This window comes from Jaculus jaculus, chromosome 3 (assembly GCF_020740685.1).
Source record: "Jaculus jaculus isolate mJacJac1 chromosome 3, mJacJac1.mat.Y.cur, whole genome shotgun sequence".
NCBI lineage: Eukaryota > Metazoa > Chordata > Mammalia > Rodentia > Dipodidae > Jaculus > Jaculus jaculus.
In genome coordinates, this window is record NC_059104.1 from 143,377,827 (window position 1) to 143,397,153 (window position 19,327).

Below are 19,327 nucleotides of genomic sequence, written 5' to 3' on the forward strand. Positions count from 1 at the left end.
TCCTGCTGGAAGCAGTGTGTCAGCAGGGGTGGACCTCGAGGTTGAGTCCAGCTGTGTGTGTTCAGAGTCAGCTCCAGTTTGCTGGTACTGACTGCCGTTTCTTTGACGGAGTGGGCCAGTTTCTTCTGCCATAATGAAGCTCCCCACTGCAATCTATAAGCCTGAAATTAACGCTTTCCTCCCATCAGCTGCTTCAGGTTGAGTGTTTTCCTCTGCAACAAGAAGATTAACTGCAATACCTTGAAATGTTTGCGTGTTGAAATCTGGCTCTCAGTAGCCTGGTATGGACAAGTGATGGGAACTGATTAGGTCATGAGAGAAGGGCATCATCCTCAGTAGGGATTAATGTGTTTCTCACAGAACTCAGCTAATTCTTATCAGAGTAGGCTGCTGTAAAACAACTTCTCTCCGTGTGCCTGGCCCATCTGTACACAGCCATTTCTCTTTCTGTTTCTCTGCTCTGTTAGGACACAGCCAAGAGGACCCTTGCTGGACACTGGCACCATGTTGATTGGAATTTCCATTCATAGCTACATAAGCTTCTTTACTTTGTAAACTATTTAGCCTCATGTATTTTAGGAAGAGAAGTGTATCTTTTTTTTTAAATATATTTTTTAATTATTTATTTGAGAGCGACAGACACAGAGAGAAAGACAGATAGAGGGAGAGAGAGAATGGGCGCGCCAGGGCTTCCAGCCTCTGCAAACGAACTCCAGATGCGTGCGCCCCCTTGTGCATCTGGCTAACGTGGGACCTGGGGAACCGAGCCTCGAACCAGGGTCCTTAGGCTTCACAGGCAAGTGCTTAACCACTAAGCCATCTCTCCAGCCCGAGAAGTGTATCTTAATACACTTCTACCCTGGGAAGCTAAAGAGAAACCACACCAAAGAAATCCCCAGCCGGGCTCCCAATCCCCAGATCACCCAATAGTCAATTAGCTCTGCTTACAGGCCAGCTTTCTCCCTGCTCCTCACATCTGCTTATGCCAGGAAGGACGACTGCCCAGTCAGCACACGGCCAGGCCGCTCTTGGGAAGTTTGAGTGGCTTTCCTCCAAATTTTTAAGTGATGGACTGTTCGCCCACTTTTGGGGGGAGATATTTCCTGTGTATGAACAGAGTTTGTTTTGTTACCAGCTTTAAAATTATCCACAACTGATGAATCTAAAGCCAAGCTAAAGCATTATTTTAAAAAGTCAAACATGGTAGGATCCTTTCCTACATTTTAGTTTACTTGCAGAAATTCAAGACAGAGGTACAATACCGAGGGATCACTGTGTCCTCAGGCCAGAAGCCTACAGAAGGAGTCCTAGAGAGTCCCTCATTCTCTGTCATGGCCAGCCTGGTGATCGTCCCACTCCAAGCCAACCAGACTCCTTTAGCCCCTTAGCCGCACCCTACCACAGACATATAGAAGGCTTGTCTGTCGAGCTGAATCTGAGCCAGCTTGGATGCAGCTTCCTTCCATGGCTGGCAGGCTGACTTCCAGAAGCCTATCCTACCATACCACTTCAAAAGCTGGGAGGCAGAGGGAAAGCAGCTTTGCCAAAACAGGTGCCACCAACCCCCACACTGCTGACTAGAGTGGAGGCTCCAGAGTGCCAGGTCTGGCATGCCCATGCAACTGTAGCCCTGGATTCCCAGCCCACTCCTTCTTCCCTGGCATTTCTGTATCCCTTCTCACCTCCAAGACCTGTCCCCACCGGCCTCTTACCTCTACACCTAACCTTGGATACATCCTGACCTACAATGGGAGAATCATCTTACACCTCCATATATGACCATTCTCCCATCCACCCAGGCCCATGTCCAACCACACTTCCCACTTCCAAACCAACACTCTGCTCCCACAATCAGACACCATGTTGGCCTGTGTAGAAACAGGACCAGATGCAAGGCTCCAAGATAGCTCAGCCACTGCCTGGGGCCTAGGGCTGAAAACATTCTAATGGATGAGTCATTAGTGAGAACCTTATAAACATGGCATCTCCCTCAATGGGGTATATAAACTCCATGAGGGCCAAGAACAAGCCCATCCCACTGAATATTGCTTGCAGCACTTAAGGAAGCTGTCAAAGTTAATTAGTCTGGCAGGGAGCAAGATGCCTTTTTTTTTTTCTTTTTTTCTTTTTTCTTTTATTTTCAAAATAAGGCTGTGCTGAGAAATTCAGTGAATCTTTACCACTCCCACCTCATCCCCTCCCCCCAAAAAACACCATGGCTATAAATAGAACGGGAATGCAGATGTCTGGCCCCGCCAAATCTAAACCTGGCCAGCACTGAACAGTGGGAAAGTTCCTCTCACTCACAGAATCAGATAGGGATTCAGGAAGGAAACAAAGCTAGCTGGAAAGTTTACCCTGTCCTATTCTCAAAGAACTCTGGGTAGAAGGAACGAGGGTCACACACACATGCATGCATAGATATGTAATAAAAATACGTCCATACATATGTACACATGCATAAGAAATATGTACAAATACCATGCTCAATCATGTGCACATCTGAGAGCTGTTTTTCTTTCTGTACTAATTTATTTTTACACATGTGTCATATACATAAATGTGTGTGTGTGCATGTGGAAGCCAAGAGGTCAGTGTCAGCTGTCTTCTGAACTGTAGGTTCAACAAGAGATATCTATTGCTTCTGCACATTGATTTTGAAGACAGGGTCTCTTGCTGAACCCAGAGTTCAGATTCAGCTTGACTTGTCAGCCAGTAGGGAACAGAGGCACGTTACCATGCTTGACTTTTACATGGATGCTGGTGAGTCAAACTACAGTCCTCACGTTTGTGCGGCAAGCAAGCACTTGTACGTTCTCCCAAGTCAGACGACATGACCATTCAGTCCAATCCCTGCAGTCAGTGATGCCCATAAAGAGGAAGGATGGTTGAAACCTCCCCAATAATCCAAGCAGGTTTGTCCTACAAGCCTAATAATAGCACCATAAAGTAAAACACAGATACTGTTTTACAAGGTATCTTACAAGGATGGTCACTTGGCAATATTTCTTCAGAGATAAGTTATCATTGTATAAGTGGTTCTCTTACCAATAGCCCACAAATCTCCTATTGAACTCAAAACCTTTAAAAGAACTGAAAGAGCTGGAGAAATGGCTTAGCATTTGGGGCATTTGCCTGCAAAGCTGAAGGACCATGGTTCAATTATTCCCCAGGACCCACATAAGCCAGAAGCACAAGGGCACATGCATCTGGAGTTCGTTTGCAGTGGCTGGAGGCCCTGGCATGCCCAGTTTCTTTATCTCTCTCTCCCTCTCTCTCAAATTAAATATATATTTTATATATATATATATATATATATATATATATATATATATATATATATATAAAATATATATTTTTAAAAAGAACTGAAAGTTACATCATTCTGGCAGCCATTTTTTTTTCTTTTTTCCTTTATTTTGCCCAGACTAAAGTATGTCCCTTAAAGAGATAAACTGAAGGCTTATCTTATTTACAAACAAAAATCTGACCTGTGTCCTTACAGAAAGACAAGACAAGGAAATGCCATGTGATGACTGGAAGAGATTAGTGACCAACCTAGCAAGAAGCCAAGGACCACTAAGGGTCAGGGGTCACTGCCCGAAGCTGGGGAGACACAAGAAAGGCACACAAGGAATGTGAGCCCTTGGCTTCAGACTTTAGCCTCCAGAGCCATTCTCCAAATCAGAATTTAACTAAGGGAATAAATGTATTCTTCTAAGCCACCCAGTTTGTGGTAATTTATTTCAGCCACGCTAGAAAACGAATGCGCCTACCTGATCTCTTTATTCAGGAGCACTCAGGGAGACATCTACAACTCGTCCACCTCTCACCTCCATCCTTCACAGCCCACTGTCAGTGAAGAAACTGTCAGTCACTTCATCTTTCCTGTAGAACTGTGGGGGGGGGTGCACACACACATGTATGCATGCATGTGTGTGTGCATGTGTGTATATGTGTGTGTGTGCGTATGTGCATAGTAGCAGCAGCAGTAGTTACATTTGCTTCTACTGTTAGGTATATGACAACTACGGAGAATACAACCTGAGTTCTGTCTAACATTGGAGATACTAACTATGTCAGAACATCATGGCCACCCTATAACATCTACAAAATAGAAGACTTAAATAACACATGAAGCCCCCCATACACTCCTGTGCAAGAATACAGCGCACTAGGACTGGCTTGCAGTGTGGGGGGACGGTGGACCTGGATCTCTAGAGACCCGTGTGCAGGAGGCAAGGAGCTCGGCTGGACCATCCACTGAAGAAGGGTGGTGAGGAGTGCAAAGAAGGTGCTGGGATGATGATGCGAATACTGTCCATGGCACAAGTCTGAAAAGACAATTCCACTCAGGAGAGACCAGTGGCCTTCCCTGAGGTCCCATCCACTGGACTATGACAACCTGTCAGAGTTGGGGAAGGGTGGCATGGCTAGAGTCATGGTCACTGGAGGGAAGGAGAGTAAGAGGAATGAGCAATCAGGAAGCAGCGGAGCCGAGCAGGACACCTGTGACCCTCACCACTCAGTTGTCTTGGCACAAAAACAAAAGTAGCCACAGAAGCAACAGCGCTGAACACAAGATACTCTTGTTTCCCATTTTTGGAATCTAAAATGTTTCATTTGTCATACTGAGTCATATCTCTAATAGCCTCAGGTACCTCGAGCCCTTGAATTATTTTTAATCGCTGTCCTGTTACCAGCATTTTTTTAAAAAACGAGAGTACTTCCCATTGAAACCTGAAGTATCAAAAGGCAAATAAATATAAATGTATGCATTTCTAGAATATTTTATTTATTTATTTGAGAGAGAGAGAGAGAAACAGGCAGAGAGAAAGACAGAATGGCATGCCAGGGCCTCCAGCCACTGCAAACGAACTCCAGAAGCATGTGCCTCCTTGTGTATCTGGCTTATGAGGGTCCTGGGGAATCAAACTGGGGTCCTTAGGCTTTGCAAGCAAATGCCTTAACCACTCAGCAATTTCCCCAGCCCCAAATGTATGCATTTTTATCTGTTTATCAGAACAACAAGTATTGGTATGGTATCCACTGGAAAACATGAAACTGTTTGTTTTCCTAAAATAATAAGTAACAAAAATGAGTAATATTTTCCCAGCATATGCCAATATTTATCCAAAGTGTGTGGACCAGAAATATTTCAGATTTATATGGTTTCTTTGAAATTTAGAATACTTGTATATATACAATGAGATATCAAGGGAATAGGATCCAAGTGTAAAGATGAAACACATTTATGTTTTCTACATACCCTAAGCACACAGTTTGTAGGTAATTTTACATGGCATGTTAATGTGCTTATGTTTTGACTGACCTGTTGCACATGGGATCCTGTGTGGAATTTTCTATTCATGGTGTTGTGCACTCAAAAGTTTCAGACTTCGGAGCACCTCAGAGCTTTACATAAATGCTTACTTGTGTTTTTATGTATATATGTTTGTAATCATTAAAGAGCAAACCTTTCCATTGTCTCTGCTTCTTCTGTACATCTGCAGCTGTGACCAGATTTTGCCTTAAAATGAAAGCCATAAACATGAAGGTTTTACAGTGTTCCATAGCTATCCTTCTGAATCTTCAAAGCATAGATTCCCGAGCAGCTCTTGATAACAGATCTATAGATGTGCAAACCTCTGATATAAAAAAAAAAAAAGCACAGAGGGGCTAGAGCTGCAGAGCAATTGTTAGAGTGCTCGTCTCGAATACAGGAAGCCCTGGGTTGGATCTCCAGCACCCCATAAACCAGGTCTGGAGGCACACACCTGTAATCCCAGCACTCAGGAGGTAGGAGGACCAGAAGGTAAAGGTCATTCTCATCTACACAGTGGTTTTGAGGACAGTGTAGGTTCCACGAGACCTGGCCTCAAAATAAATAAATAAATAATGGTTTCTAAAAAAGTACAGAAATGTGCACAGTCCTAGGTTTGGTACTTAGCACCTAAACAAATAAAAAGGATTTGCATATAACCTATATGCATCTCCTTGTATATTTTACATGACTTATGATATATAACGCAATATAAATGCTAAAAATAGTTAAAATAGCAGTAAGGCTGTATATGCCTGGCGTAAATGCAAATTCTTTTCAATTATTTTTGCTCTGGGAATGGTTTAACTTCTAAATGAGGAGCCCCCCCCCACCCCAGACAACTCGGGACCAACTATATTTAATAAGGTCTAAGAACAGATCTTTGAATACTTGGCCAGGGCAAAGCACAGGACACAGAAGCAGTTTGCATATTGAATGATTCATTCCACCTGTGAGTGGAGCTGCACTTGGAATTCACCCAAGGGCTGCAGGCTCATGCAGCACTCTAGCCTGGGGTGCAATAAGCAAGCTCCCAGCAACTCCCTCACCTGCAGTTGCAGATCTGTAAAGCTGCTTGGTGACCTTTTGATCTATTTATATACATCTCCTTGGTTTGGCAAAGGTAATGGGGAGGTGAAAATTTATGAGTTTCTTTAGTTTCCAAAAGATATTCTCCATTTGGCTGGCAAAAAAAAAAAAAAAAAAATGTTGTTGGTATGTCAAGCTCCTAACCTATCCAAATATTTACCAGTCCTGAGAAAGCAACACAAATACTGTATATAATAAATCAGAATCCTTGCCCTATTTTTTTGCTTTTGCATAAGTACAGAAAAGGCCTATGTGAAGCTATTCTATATATATATTTCAAGACATCTAGATCCCTTGAAGTATTTTCTCCCTTTTCTCACTTGGTTCAAAACAACAACAGAAACAAAAAAGCTAACAACAACAAAAAACCTCAGCCTACATTCAGGAGGAAGCTGGACTCAGCTCAAATGGAGAGGGTGCTATGGACTCCTTATGCATAGCTTCAAGAAGAGAACGGTGTGGGGCTAGAAAGATGGCTCAATAGGAAAAGTGCCTCTCCAGCATGAGGACCTGAGTTCAGATTCCCAGCACCCAAGTAAAAGCCAGATGTCACCGCACTTCCTGGAATCCCAGTGCTGGGGAAGAGGAAACAGAAGTCTCCCTGAGGCTTGCTGGCTAGTTAATCAAGAAACTATGAGATCCGGTTCAATGAGAGAACTTATCTGAAAAAAAAATATAGTGAACAATTGAGGTCACCTGATGTTACTACCTCTACATCTCTACATGCATGCACACACATGCACAACACGTGTATACCACACATATGAAAAAGAGAGAGAGAGAATGGAGTGATGGGCCACATTGGAACATATGGTAAGTTATTCAAATTATCTCACCAACAGCAGCAAATCACCAGTGCTTGGGAAGGAGCAATGGCCCAAAGACCGTGCATGGCTGCACTTGCAGACCTTTGCAGTACTGCGCAGTCTCTAAAGAAGACCTTTCCCCGAGCCCTGCCCTGGACAACCTGGTGAGCTGGAGTGACTTCTGAGCAAGCTTTGTGCATCCCCGAGAGAAGGGAGGACGGTCGTGAAGCAGCTGGCTCAGCTGGAGGGATACTGCTATAGGTCATTCTGTGTATCTAGAGATCTTCAAACAATTCTGACCCCAAAAGCCAACTGAGAGCTTAACTCATCAACATCATTCTTTATTTTACAGGATGGATCACAGTAATTGAATATTACATAATAAAAGCATGTGGGTCCATGTTACTTAGAAATTTTCATCTTCATTAAGAGACTTCTTAGCAGAGTAAACACAATTCCAGGTACAGTATTTTCAACCTTATATAACCAGTCCAGGGCAGTTTTACAACTTGCTTTGATTCAAGGAGGTAATTTTTCATTCTCATCAGCAGAAGATGGAAGAGAAATCCAACAATTAGAGAAAGAGCAGGCCTATTTTCCATAAGCGTTTTCCAAAGGTAGGGGAAAGACGATAGCCATTTCTGATGAATATTTTTATAATTGTCTTTAACTGAAAAACACCACTGTGACAAGTTGTCCCCAGGGGAAAAAAAAAAAAAAATGTCTTTACTGCCTTCCTCAGAGTTCTTAGAGGTGTGTGAGGAGTGCCGTGTGAGATATCTATCCTGTCTCCCTATTCCATTCTTTTCCCCAAGACACTATTGCAGCCCGATTCAGACCCTGCCTGTGTCTCCTAATGCCACATTACTGGAAGCTTAGCTCACTCTGGAGGGAGAATGTTGCACTTACCTTCTTGTTACCAGGACAAAGCACCTGACCAGAAGCAGTTTATGGGAAGAAAGGGTTTATTTCTGGCAAGAGTTTCCAGGGGAGGTTTCATCATGTCAGGGAAAACATGGTAAAGCAGACAGCCTGGGTGTCACATTTTGTCATGGCAGCAGGAAGTTAGTAGTCTCAGTGAGCTAGACCTGAATACCCAATGGACTGGACTAAAACCTCAAGGTCTGCCCTCAGTGGCACCCCTCCTTTATCAAGGTGCCATCTCCCAAGGGCTCTGCAACTCTCTCTACCAGATGGGAACCAAGTATTCAAAACACACGAGGTCTATGGGGCATTTTACATTCAAACCACTACATAAACTTTAGAGGTTTAGATACAAAATGAGGAAGAATTAGGTACTAGGTATTACGTATCTCTCCATTCAGGAGAGGGGGAACAGTGTGCCTGTCTGCTTCAGCAGAACCAGAGTTGAGCCATCCACTCAGCAGTCTTGCCCTATCCTCCTGAGCCAGCCCCGAGCCCAAGACCAATCAGCTCACTCTCGGGCTCACCTGAGTTTGAAGGTAAAGCTCACCACAATAAGATTATAAACAAATCCTCATAAAGTGAACAAGGCTGCTTGTTGGGTTTGCACATCTCCCCAACTCCCAGATGACTGTCATGGCAACCCCCTCACCTTGGCCTGCTGGGCTGAGATTGGGGCATTACCCTATTCCCACATGCACTCCCTACCCCGCCTGCCTTCCACATTGCAGGACCTCTGTGTACTTTTCTTCTCATTTCTACTCTACATCTAATAAAATCCCTTTCACATTTTTTGCCCCAGGCTCAAGCTTCACTCCCACATAGGCTCTCGGACTGTGTGTGTGTATCTATTTCCCCTTTCTTGGTCCATAGACTCTCCCTCACCAACCCTGACTTTCTCATCCACTCAGCAGTCTTGCCCTATCCTCCTGAGCCAGCCCCGAGCCCAAGACCAATCAGCTCACTCTCAAGACCAATCAGCTCACTCTCGGGCTCACCTGAGTTTGAAGGTAAAGCTCACCACAATAAGATTATAAACAAATCCTCATAAAGTGAACAAGGCTGCTTGTTGGGTTTGCACATCTCCCCAACTCCCAGATGACTGTCATGGCAACCCCCTCACCTTGGCCTGCTGGGCTGAGATTGGGGCATTACCCTATTCCCACATGCACTCCCTACCCCGCCTGCCTTCCACATTGCAGGACCTCTGTGTACTTTTCTTCTCATTTCTACTCTACATCTAATAAAATCCCTTTCACATTTTTTGCCCCAGGCTCAAGCTTCACTCCCACATAGGCTCTCGGACTGTGTGTGTGTATCTATTTCCCCTTTCTTGGTCCATAGACTCTCCCTCACCAACCCTGACTTTCTTGAATCAATATAATAGTTTGCGAACTATCCTTCTCTGTTCTATTCCAATTCTTTGTTTAAAACAGATACAAACTCAGGGTTTTGGAGTTTGAGTACTTTTCCTGAATCTCTAAAACCCTGCTACACCTTGAGGAATTTTCTCTTGAGGGCATTATCTCTAGCTAGTGGCACTATTTTGGATGGTGGTGAAAACTTCGGAATATGGAGAAATTTGGAGAAAGTATGTCACTGAGGGCAGGGGAAGCATGTGTTTTAAAGTTATACCTGGTCCCCAGTGTCTCTCTTTCCTATCTACCATGAAGTGAGCTGTGTCTTCCTTCTCCACACACTTCAGCCACCATGATGATCTACCCAAGTGCATGAGATCAAAGTACCATACACTGAACTCTCTGAAAAGGTGAACACAAGAAATATTCCCTCCCAAAAGTTGTTCTCTCAGTATTTAGCCACAGTGATAAGAAATGCAATACAAGAGCTTCCAAGAGTCTCAAGGACTACCTGGACAGCCAGGTTTATTCTCTCAAAAGAGTCTCCAAAGCTGTTCTGAAGGACAGCTTGTCAGATCAATAGGAATCTGCCCCCACATCATACAGTGCTCACGGACAGAGCATAGATAGACAGATGGATGAACAGACATAAGGATGGAAGTGTCACATAAGGGCATGAACTGCTAGAACTTGTCCCTTCTGCCACACTCTGGCAATGTGACAGTCTCAGGACTGGCTGCTTGAATGTGTGGATAGCCACAGCCTTCTCCCAGGATTTTCAAGCTCAAGGCAAAGATTTTTTTTAAAAAAAAAAAAAAAATCGTTAAGGAAATAAGATAGCCTGACTGCAGTCAGGACTCTCTTCGACTCATTACTAGATACCTTAGAATGACGCCTGCAGTGCCACATGCTTTGGGAACAGAGTTCCAAAGGGGGATGACTGGGCATTTATGGAGAAAACATGAAGCAAAAGAAAGGGTTGGCTCTCAGTTACCTGCAACACAGATAGCAGCCTTTCTACAGTTTGCTTTAAGGTATTTGCAATATACCTTCTCTGGAAAGGCTATAGACGGGACTTCTGTTTAATTCCAGTAATATTCTAATGACCAACTACTGTATTTTAAATGGTGAGAAACAGTTATTCTGTGATGAGAGGTGTTTCAGCATCTGAGAAACAGCTAGGCTGGTTACCATCTTTGTTGTTAAGGAAGTAACCAATTAAGTCTTCCGTCAAGAGTGTCCTTTGACACAGGGGATGGACTTAAAGCCTCAAAGAGGTCCTGAACGAAGGACACGGGGAGGGCTGGCTGCTGAGATTCCACATGCATCCAAGGGAATGTGTCCATCATGTACTGTCATTAGAAAGCACAAATGAAAGGCTTGACACACAGCTCAGTAGGTAGAATGCTTGTTTAGCATGCCGAAGCCCTGGGTTTGACCACCGGCAAAGCTTCATATTACACATTTACAATCCCAGAACTTGGGAGGTGGAGGCAAGAGGATAAGGAATTCAAGGTCATCCTTGACACCAGCCTGGGCTGAATCATATCCTGTGTCAAAAAAAAAAAAAAAAAAAAAGTAGTAAGAAGCCCAAGTGGAGGATCCTCAGGATGCCTCACTGCAAGCTGTAACTATAGAAGATCTTGTACCCTTGGCATTGTCACTACAAATTCAGCAGGCTTTCCTGGCTCTGTGGTCCTCCAGGAACACACATTGTCTCAGGAATCCCATAGAATAAGAATGTGGGTGGAAAACCTCACCTGACAAATGAACCACAACCTGATTCACTGAGAGGAGCTAGTTCCCTCTCCTTCCTTCCCAAGGACTGTTTCAACCAGACTAGGGGCATGAAGGCTGCCTCTGACCCTGTGCCTGGAAGGCCCGTGGTGTGCAGTGGCTGTGCTCATAATCGAATGCCAACAGCCACAGCTGAGAGGGACGTGGTCATGGGATGGGAAGCAAGGCCATATAAGCAGCTCCTCTGCCCTAATTCTGAGAAACCAAAACACAACAAAGGTGGAAGAAATGTCCACACATGTACTGGCAAAGACATGATGGAAAGAAGACCAAGGTGCAGTCTAAGACCTGAGTGATTCTGGGCAGCGGGGCTGAGCTCCAAGGTCACCAGTCTGAAACAAGGCTGCCTGGAGGGCAACATATGTCCACAGCATATGTTCCTTGATCCTCTCTCTCCTGAAATCTCAGAATCCCTTGAAGTGACCATTCAGCCTCAGAGCAGAACAAGCTACAGGAACTAAGGTCACCAACTCAGGAAAGAGAAACCCAAGCTCTCTACACAGTATCCCTGGGAGGGACCTCTTCTGGTGCCCAGGCCAGTGATGGGACTCACCATGTCATCGCTAAAGCAAATGATGACTATAGGCAGCACTCTACCAAATGACCATTCACTGAAACCTCTGAACTGCGCACCAAGGTATCATTAACCCCATGTTTCAGGTGATCATCTTGAGGATCAGGTAGCCAGAAGCTGCTAAGTAGCAGATCCAAGCTGAAATGCAGGTCTTCTGACTCCTAGTCTTTGACTCTCAGCTGCTTACCATCTTTGCTACCAATGTGGCCATAGATCAAAGAGGTGGATAATAAGGACTTCTCAAAGTGAGGCAACAGAATGTCTACCTCTCCCAATTAACAATGCCTGGGTTGTGATTCTCTCTCCCACGTGACTTAAGTTTGCCATGCTGAAGATGAAATGGATTGTTGTGCTTATAAGAAGGGAATCTAAAGAACTAGCAAGTGGAGACATAACTTACTTCACATCTTCAAAAAACTTCTCCCCCCCCACCAACCCCAGACAAAAGCGTTCATGCAGAACAGGAAACACCCTGAGTATACAATTCACTACAACAAAGCCAGAGCTTAACTGAAATGACTATATTTCTCATTGGCTGGGGCCACATCATCACTACTTTTGCAGTAATTTTGATTAGCCATGCTAATAATAGCTAGTATCATTGGAGACTCACTTTGTACCAGATGGTGTTCAACATGCTTTGCAGCCAATTCTCATGGTCTCACTGGAACCACTATTGTCATCCCAGTTTTAAAATGAAAAAGTAAGGAGGTTAAGTAACTGCCCTAAAGGTTGCAGAGATGGTAACAGAGTGGGGGTGGCACAGGAATGAATCCCAGGTCTTCCGACACTCATTCAACGCCACCACTGCCACAAACACTTGCCGTTCTCCACTGTGTGTGTGTGTGTGTGTGTGTGTGTGTGAGTGTGCATGCGCGCATGTGCTTATGTGTGCGCATGTATGTGGAATCTAAAAGACAAAGTCAGTTGTTATTCCTCAGGAATGTCATCTACCTCCTCTGAGACAGGCTCTCTCAATGACCTGAAGCTTACCAAATAGGCTAGACTGGCCGGCCAGTGAGCCATAGAAACCTGCCTCAGCCATCCCAGTGCTGCAATGACAACCACGTGCCATCACACCTGGATTTCTTTTCCTTTCTTCTCTTTCTCTGGATAATTTCATACTCGTAAACAGTGCATTTTGGCCCTCTCACTCACCCTCTCTCTTCTCCTTTCCTCTCCCACTAAAACCCTTCGTCTTCCCACCAGATCCTCATCCTACTTCCCTGCCTTGTTTATTTTTATTTTTTGACCCAGTGATTTAAATTAGGATCGCATGCATACTCATAGGTAGAAGGTTATTCACTAGAGACTGAGCAATGCCTCAAAGGCTGCCTCACTAAAGGACATGGCTTCTCCTTTGCCAGCGATCACCAGTCTCCACTATTTACCCCCGGGGAGGTGTGGCGTCTCATGCACCCTCTGCTGACTTTCTCTTGATGAGAGTTGTGAGCACTTTACTGGCAGAACCATCTCCCTAGTCCTCCACCTGACAGTTCTAACCATTTTACTTGGGAGTTTTCATCACTGAGAAGTAATATCTCACGTGCTAATCCAGTAACAGTTAGATGGAAAAGCTGTAAGTATCTTTGAAACATACCAAATTCATTTGTCAAGGTCAACAATTCCACTTTGATCTGCTTATTTTATCTTCTGTCAATACAGAAACAGAAATAGAAAGCAACAATAAAAAAATCAAGAATGCTATCTTTCGGGGTGTGTGTGTGTGTTGTATGCACAAGGGTGCACAGATAGGTACACCCCGTGAGCACACATGGAGAGACCAGAGAAAGACACCAGGTATCTTCTGTCGCCCTTCCACCTAGCTCTACTGAGACAGAGTCTCCCGATGAACTCGTGACTCCTCCTTTCTTACTAAGTCTAGCTGGCCAGAGAGCCTCAGCAGCGCTGTCGTCTCCACCCTGCTCAGCGCTGCGGTTACAGACATGTAGAACCATGCTCAGCTTTTGATGTGGATATTGGCAATGAAGCCCAGGTCCTCATGCGTGCACAACAATAGCTCTTACTACTGAGCCACCTCCCTAGTCCCCCATGGTGCTATTTTTGGGGGGGGGTACAAATTATCAAAGGCATGTTCGATGAGCAATAAAATACAGTCAACTTTTCTGAGAAGAGTATAGATTATAAATTCATATATAAGACCATCGGTCACCATTGAGGGACTGGGGTGGCACCTCATCTTTCCTTGGCATGTGCAAGGTCTTGGGCTCAGTACCCAGCACTGGGAACATAACATTACAAAATCACAACCACAGTGTCTTCTTTGAAATATACAACATACACTATTCAGCATATGCCACCCTTTACCCAGTGATGCCTGCAAATATGCAATGCGAACAGTAATGCACAGAACATGAGCACATATGCAAAGCAGAAGGAATATAAAGGCAAGTACCATGACTCTTCCTCATAGAAACATGCTTATTAATGAGTACTTAGTGAAATCTGCACAAGTTCAGTATGCACCTGAAACGAGAAGTCAGGTTAGAGAAAGGCAGCAAGCAGGAAGTCTGATTATCCTGGAATATCAAATGTGGCTACCCCTTCAATTTTCCACTACACTTTCTCATTCCCAGGCCTGTGTGCTATGTGAACCGGGCCTCTAACCAAAGCAGTACCTCAAAGTCTGCTATCAGATACTTGAAGCAAAGTCAAAGACCTTCCTGCTGGAGCTGCCCTCCTCAGGATTCAGCACTGGCTGCTGGAGGAAACCCACGTAGCGTGCTGCAAGGAAGATGCCCTTCCCACCAAGCACCCAATCCTCCCGGCAGAGCCACACAGCCCGGCCTCTAGAGAAGGGCAGAGCACCTTGTTTAAACTACTTTATTTTCTTGTTTATTTGAGAGAGAGGAAGAGGCAGAGAGAAGAGAGAATGGGCACGCCAGGACCTCCAGCCACTGTAAACCAACTCCAGATGCATATGCCCCCTTGTGTATCTGCCTTACGTGGGAATTGAACTGGGGTACTGAGGCTTTGTAGGTAAACACCTTAACTGCTAAGCCATTTCTCCAGCCCCATATGACATCTTTCTGATAAAAGGTCAAAAATTAAAATAAAGGTAGACTTTACAAAATTCGGGAAAGAGAGCTTGCTCACTTTACAGCTGATTTCTATTCTTCCATTATTAAACACACAACCCCACTCCCCACACACTGAAGAAACAAAGATATGTACACAAAGCAGCTTGAAATAAATTTCCAGAAATACATTTTTCCCTTAACGATTATTAGTTAAACATTTAAAACCAATCAGTAGTGAAAAAAAAATTCAGAGTCATTTGATTTTTGCTACCTGGGGCTATATAGTAATTATACAAATGGCAGGAAATTTGTAGCTCTGAGTAACTATGAGTGTATAAAATAATTTGATTAAGTTAGATACAGTTACCTCAGTCATCACACTAATTTGACAAGGATGTTAAAAATGTGTCTCAGCTGTCTTCTGTTGGGCTGGATATGCAAAAATCCATCTTCAAAATGATGCTTAAAAAAATAAAGAGTAACATGCCCCACGGCTCCACTTCATCCATTAATTGCTAACCTGAGGAATATCCTCCAGCATAAAAATAAGTGATTAGGGCTGGAGAGATGGCTTAACGGTTAAGGCATTTGCCTGTGAAGCCAAAGGATCCCAGTTCAATTCTCCGGGACCCACATAAGTCAAATGCACAAGGAGGCTCATGCATCTGGAGTTCATTTGCAGTGGCTGGATGCCCTAGCATCCCCATTCTCTCCCTCTCCCCCTCTCTCAAATAAATAATAAATAAATAAATTATATATGTGTGTGTGTGTGCGTGTGTGTGTGCGTGTGTGTGTGTTATAAAAAATAAGTGACTATAGAGCAGGGAGACAGAGCATGGGTAAACACACACAGTCATCTATGTCAGTACTTTGCCACCACAACCTTGGGAACACTTCTGCGTAACTCTAAACAGGGAAATGCCCACTGTCGTAAGAGCTGCCCAGGACCCCCACCCAGGAGGCTGTACTGGCCTTTCATCCATTTTCATCCCAAGGAAATTCAAATTCACTTGTCCCTGTGAGCCTCCTTCATAATTGCTCATGGTGTCAGCAGTTTTAATTTCCTGTACACATCCTTATCTGCTTGAGTCCTCAGTAATTTGATAGCCCACACAGACCTGTCTCTGCAGGGCTACCCTCTGTGAATGGCTTGACACATCTCAGGGAGTCGCTACAAAGCACAGATAAAGCACACACAGAATGCCTTTCTCTCCACACAGTTCCCACATGCCTGTACCTCCTTCCAGTAGCCCAGGACTTAGACAGCAGTTACATCCTTGTAAATAGGTCAGCTCAGACTAGAGCCACCAGAAGCAAACACCCAAGTACCAGAAATTCACACTGCATTGTCTATTCTGCATACAATGACATCAAACTCAGCAGGCCTTTTTTCCTTAGGCTAAAAAAAAAAAAAAAAACCTTGTATTTCATAGGCACCCAAACAGCTTAAGTCACTGCAACAGAACATCCTTGCAACTGCTGGCTTCTCTGAAGCATGTATAGAGAAGACATTTGCAATGGTAACACATTTCAGAGTCCATAGCTGACCTGGATGGCACCATCCTGTATCATTCAATAGCATCACTCAGGCTGGCTGCTCCCTGGTAAGGCCCGAGGCCCAGGGGAAAAAAAAAACAAACAAACAAACAAACAAAAAACAGTGGCAGGTTCTCAGAGAGCACTGTCATGACTGATGGACTTCGCAAACACAGTTCTTCTTCCGGGGCAGGTCCAAGGGAAAGCACACCTGCACACACATGCATATGGGTCCTACTTTTCCAAGTTGCTTCTCAAATCACAGGCCACTTTCTGCTTACGTTCTGCAGTTGGGAAGACTAAACCAATGTCACTGAGGACACACTGAGGACACGGGTAAATCTGTCCTTTCAGAAAAAAAAAAAGAAGAAGAAAAAATGAAATGAAACTTCCAAAATGTTAAAAAGAAAAGGTACCCATGGAGATACAAAATACAGTAGCTGCATAATGTCACTGACATCGAGACACAGTCAACCTCTTCTGCCACATAAGGAAGCATTGTTGGCAATGTCCCAAGGCAAGCCCTTCACGGGGTGTCTGAAAGCACTTTACCACAAGGGTAGGCTGATTGCTAATGGGAAGATCATATACACACATCACTTGCACATGGACCCCGCCTTTGTGATCTCCTTCAGATACAGCACCTCAGCTTTCCTAGGATGGGCACCAAGGAACAAGTCTGCCTTTCCAGCAAACCTCCTGCAATAGCTCATTCCCCAGTGATCCTGAGAAGACTCCCACAGCAGCAAGAAAAATGAAACTCCCCCCCCCCCCATCTCCCAAATCCAAATGACAGATGAGGAGAAAGCTTGGGGGTGGGGCGGGAGGCCCAGAGGAGTAAAGCCCACACACAGTAAACTGACTCAGTCTGGCCTGGTCAGTCATCTACTTACTTTCATGAGGTTTGGGTGGCAATGTCAAGCGTGGGCCAAGCCGGGTCCTGAGAACCTCATGCCTGTGCTCTCGTGACTACAGTGAATTCCGTGTCCTAGGCCTGTTCTCTCCTAGGTCTCCATCTGCTTTGTGGCAAGACACCTGTTGGCTCCAGTTACCTGTGACCCCTCCCCCCATCAAGCTTTCAATCAACAAAGGCTAGAAATACCAGAATTCCACCACCAGGTGGACTGAATTCCTGCCCTGTCTGCTGCAGTTCCCTGTCCCGGGAGTCAAGGTAACCTCCAATCTCCTGAGGACAGCGCGGGCTTGAAGAAGTCCCCACTCCAGGAGCGCTATGCCTTTTAACTTTCTCAAGGAGCAAGGCCAAACCTCTGCTTGAAGCCCAGGCTCACTTCCTTCCAAAACCCTTCAGTTACCACAAGTGTAAATTCCTAAACTCACGCCTTCTTTCATCATTCCTGGGATGAAAAGTTATCTCGCTGCTGGCCGCAAATATAACGCAATCCATACAGCAAACTTGGTTTCAGAGAAAAAAAGAAATAATCTAGAGTCAGGTGTTGATACACTAATTACCTCCTTTTTACACACAAACTAGGCTAGACACTATGTAGTTTACGTATGCGACAATACAGTAGATTCATTTCTACTGTTATTAATGTATGCTTCCACCTAGTAATACATGGAACTTTCTAAATATTGTAACAGTCAAATTCCCCCTGAGGAAGCTGCTGCCCTCCTGAACATGACAATCCCCATCTTCCAAATTCCAAATCCACACGTGCTGCCTGTAACTTTGTAATATAACTCTAGACACGATGCATGCATTTTACAAAACACTGTTGGCTCCAGGGCTCACACGCAGCGTCCATATTGTGAATGCATGTGACAAAGACAGCGATGTAAATGTCTTTCATCTGGGAAGCAGCAAGAGCAATGCATTTGATTTTTTAAAAGCCCTAAAGTTCTGCCACCCAAAGAACAGAGCTGAGTTAGTACAGCCATCTTTCCAACACACACACACACACACACACACACACACACACACACACCCTTGTAACCACATAGCTAACTTTGACCAAGCTCTACTTTACTCTAGCTTTAGGAACATTATGACATTGCGAATGGTACAAGGCACCCAGCGTCTGTCCCTTATTAACTTTAACCCAGAACCAGGAATGGGGGATTCGTGACCACATGGACTCGCATGGCTCTACCTCTGGATGTAGTTATCCAAGAGCCGAAACCTGTCCCATTCCATATCCATCAGGCTTGCTCACCAACACTCTAGTCTGTGACATTTGATTCCAGTCTCAGGTCAATAGGCAAGTAATGATTTCTCCGTATCTACTCCGAGGAATCTTTTCCTGTTTAGACAGCGCAGGTATCTGGAAGCACGCTAGCATGTGCAACTCAAGTTCGGACCACCTGAGCCCAGTAGGTACGTGACAATGCTGAGTCATGACAAGCTGTTTGCTCTGGTTTGATATGCGCCCATGGGCCATTGGAGCATCAAGAACCCCTTTCTGAGGACAAATAAAACCGATACATATTGCGCTCAACGATGCACACGCCCTCCCCTTGTGAGCCACAGACCAAGGCGGGGAACTGAGCTCTGAGAGCGGGTGGCTAGGACTAAGTACACAAACTCACCGCTGCTCTGGGGTGCTTTAACTTTAGCTCTGGTGCGCAGAGGTAGCTAGCTACTGGGATAGAGGGGAGAACATCCTCTGGGCAAGCCTGGACTCACTCAGATCAGGGCCACACTCGGGCGGGTGCCTTTTACTCTACGCTGTTTAAATCCCCCCATAATTGGCGGATGGAGAAACAGCCTGGGGAAAATGATGCATAATGATTTGTTCTCCGGGCGGATGAAATGGAGAGTGGAGGACACGACACGGAATGATAACTGATTTGTTGTTTGGTTTTTTTCCCCCCTCTTCCCATGTGCAGGTCACGACCACCAGGATGCCTTCCTCTCCGAG

The 19,327-nt window shown here is 44.8% G+C and overlaps 1 protein-coding gene across 2 annotated transcripts in view; it reads right to left on the reverse strand.

The window, feature by feature from the left end:
* Positions 1-19,327, reverse strand: part of Slco3a1 (solute carrier organic anion transporter family member 3A1) — a 306,863-nt gene that overhangs the window by 286,914 nt on the left and 622 nt on the right. The gene's annotated exons all lie outside the window — the stretch shown is intronic.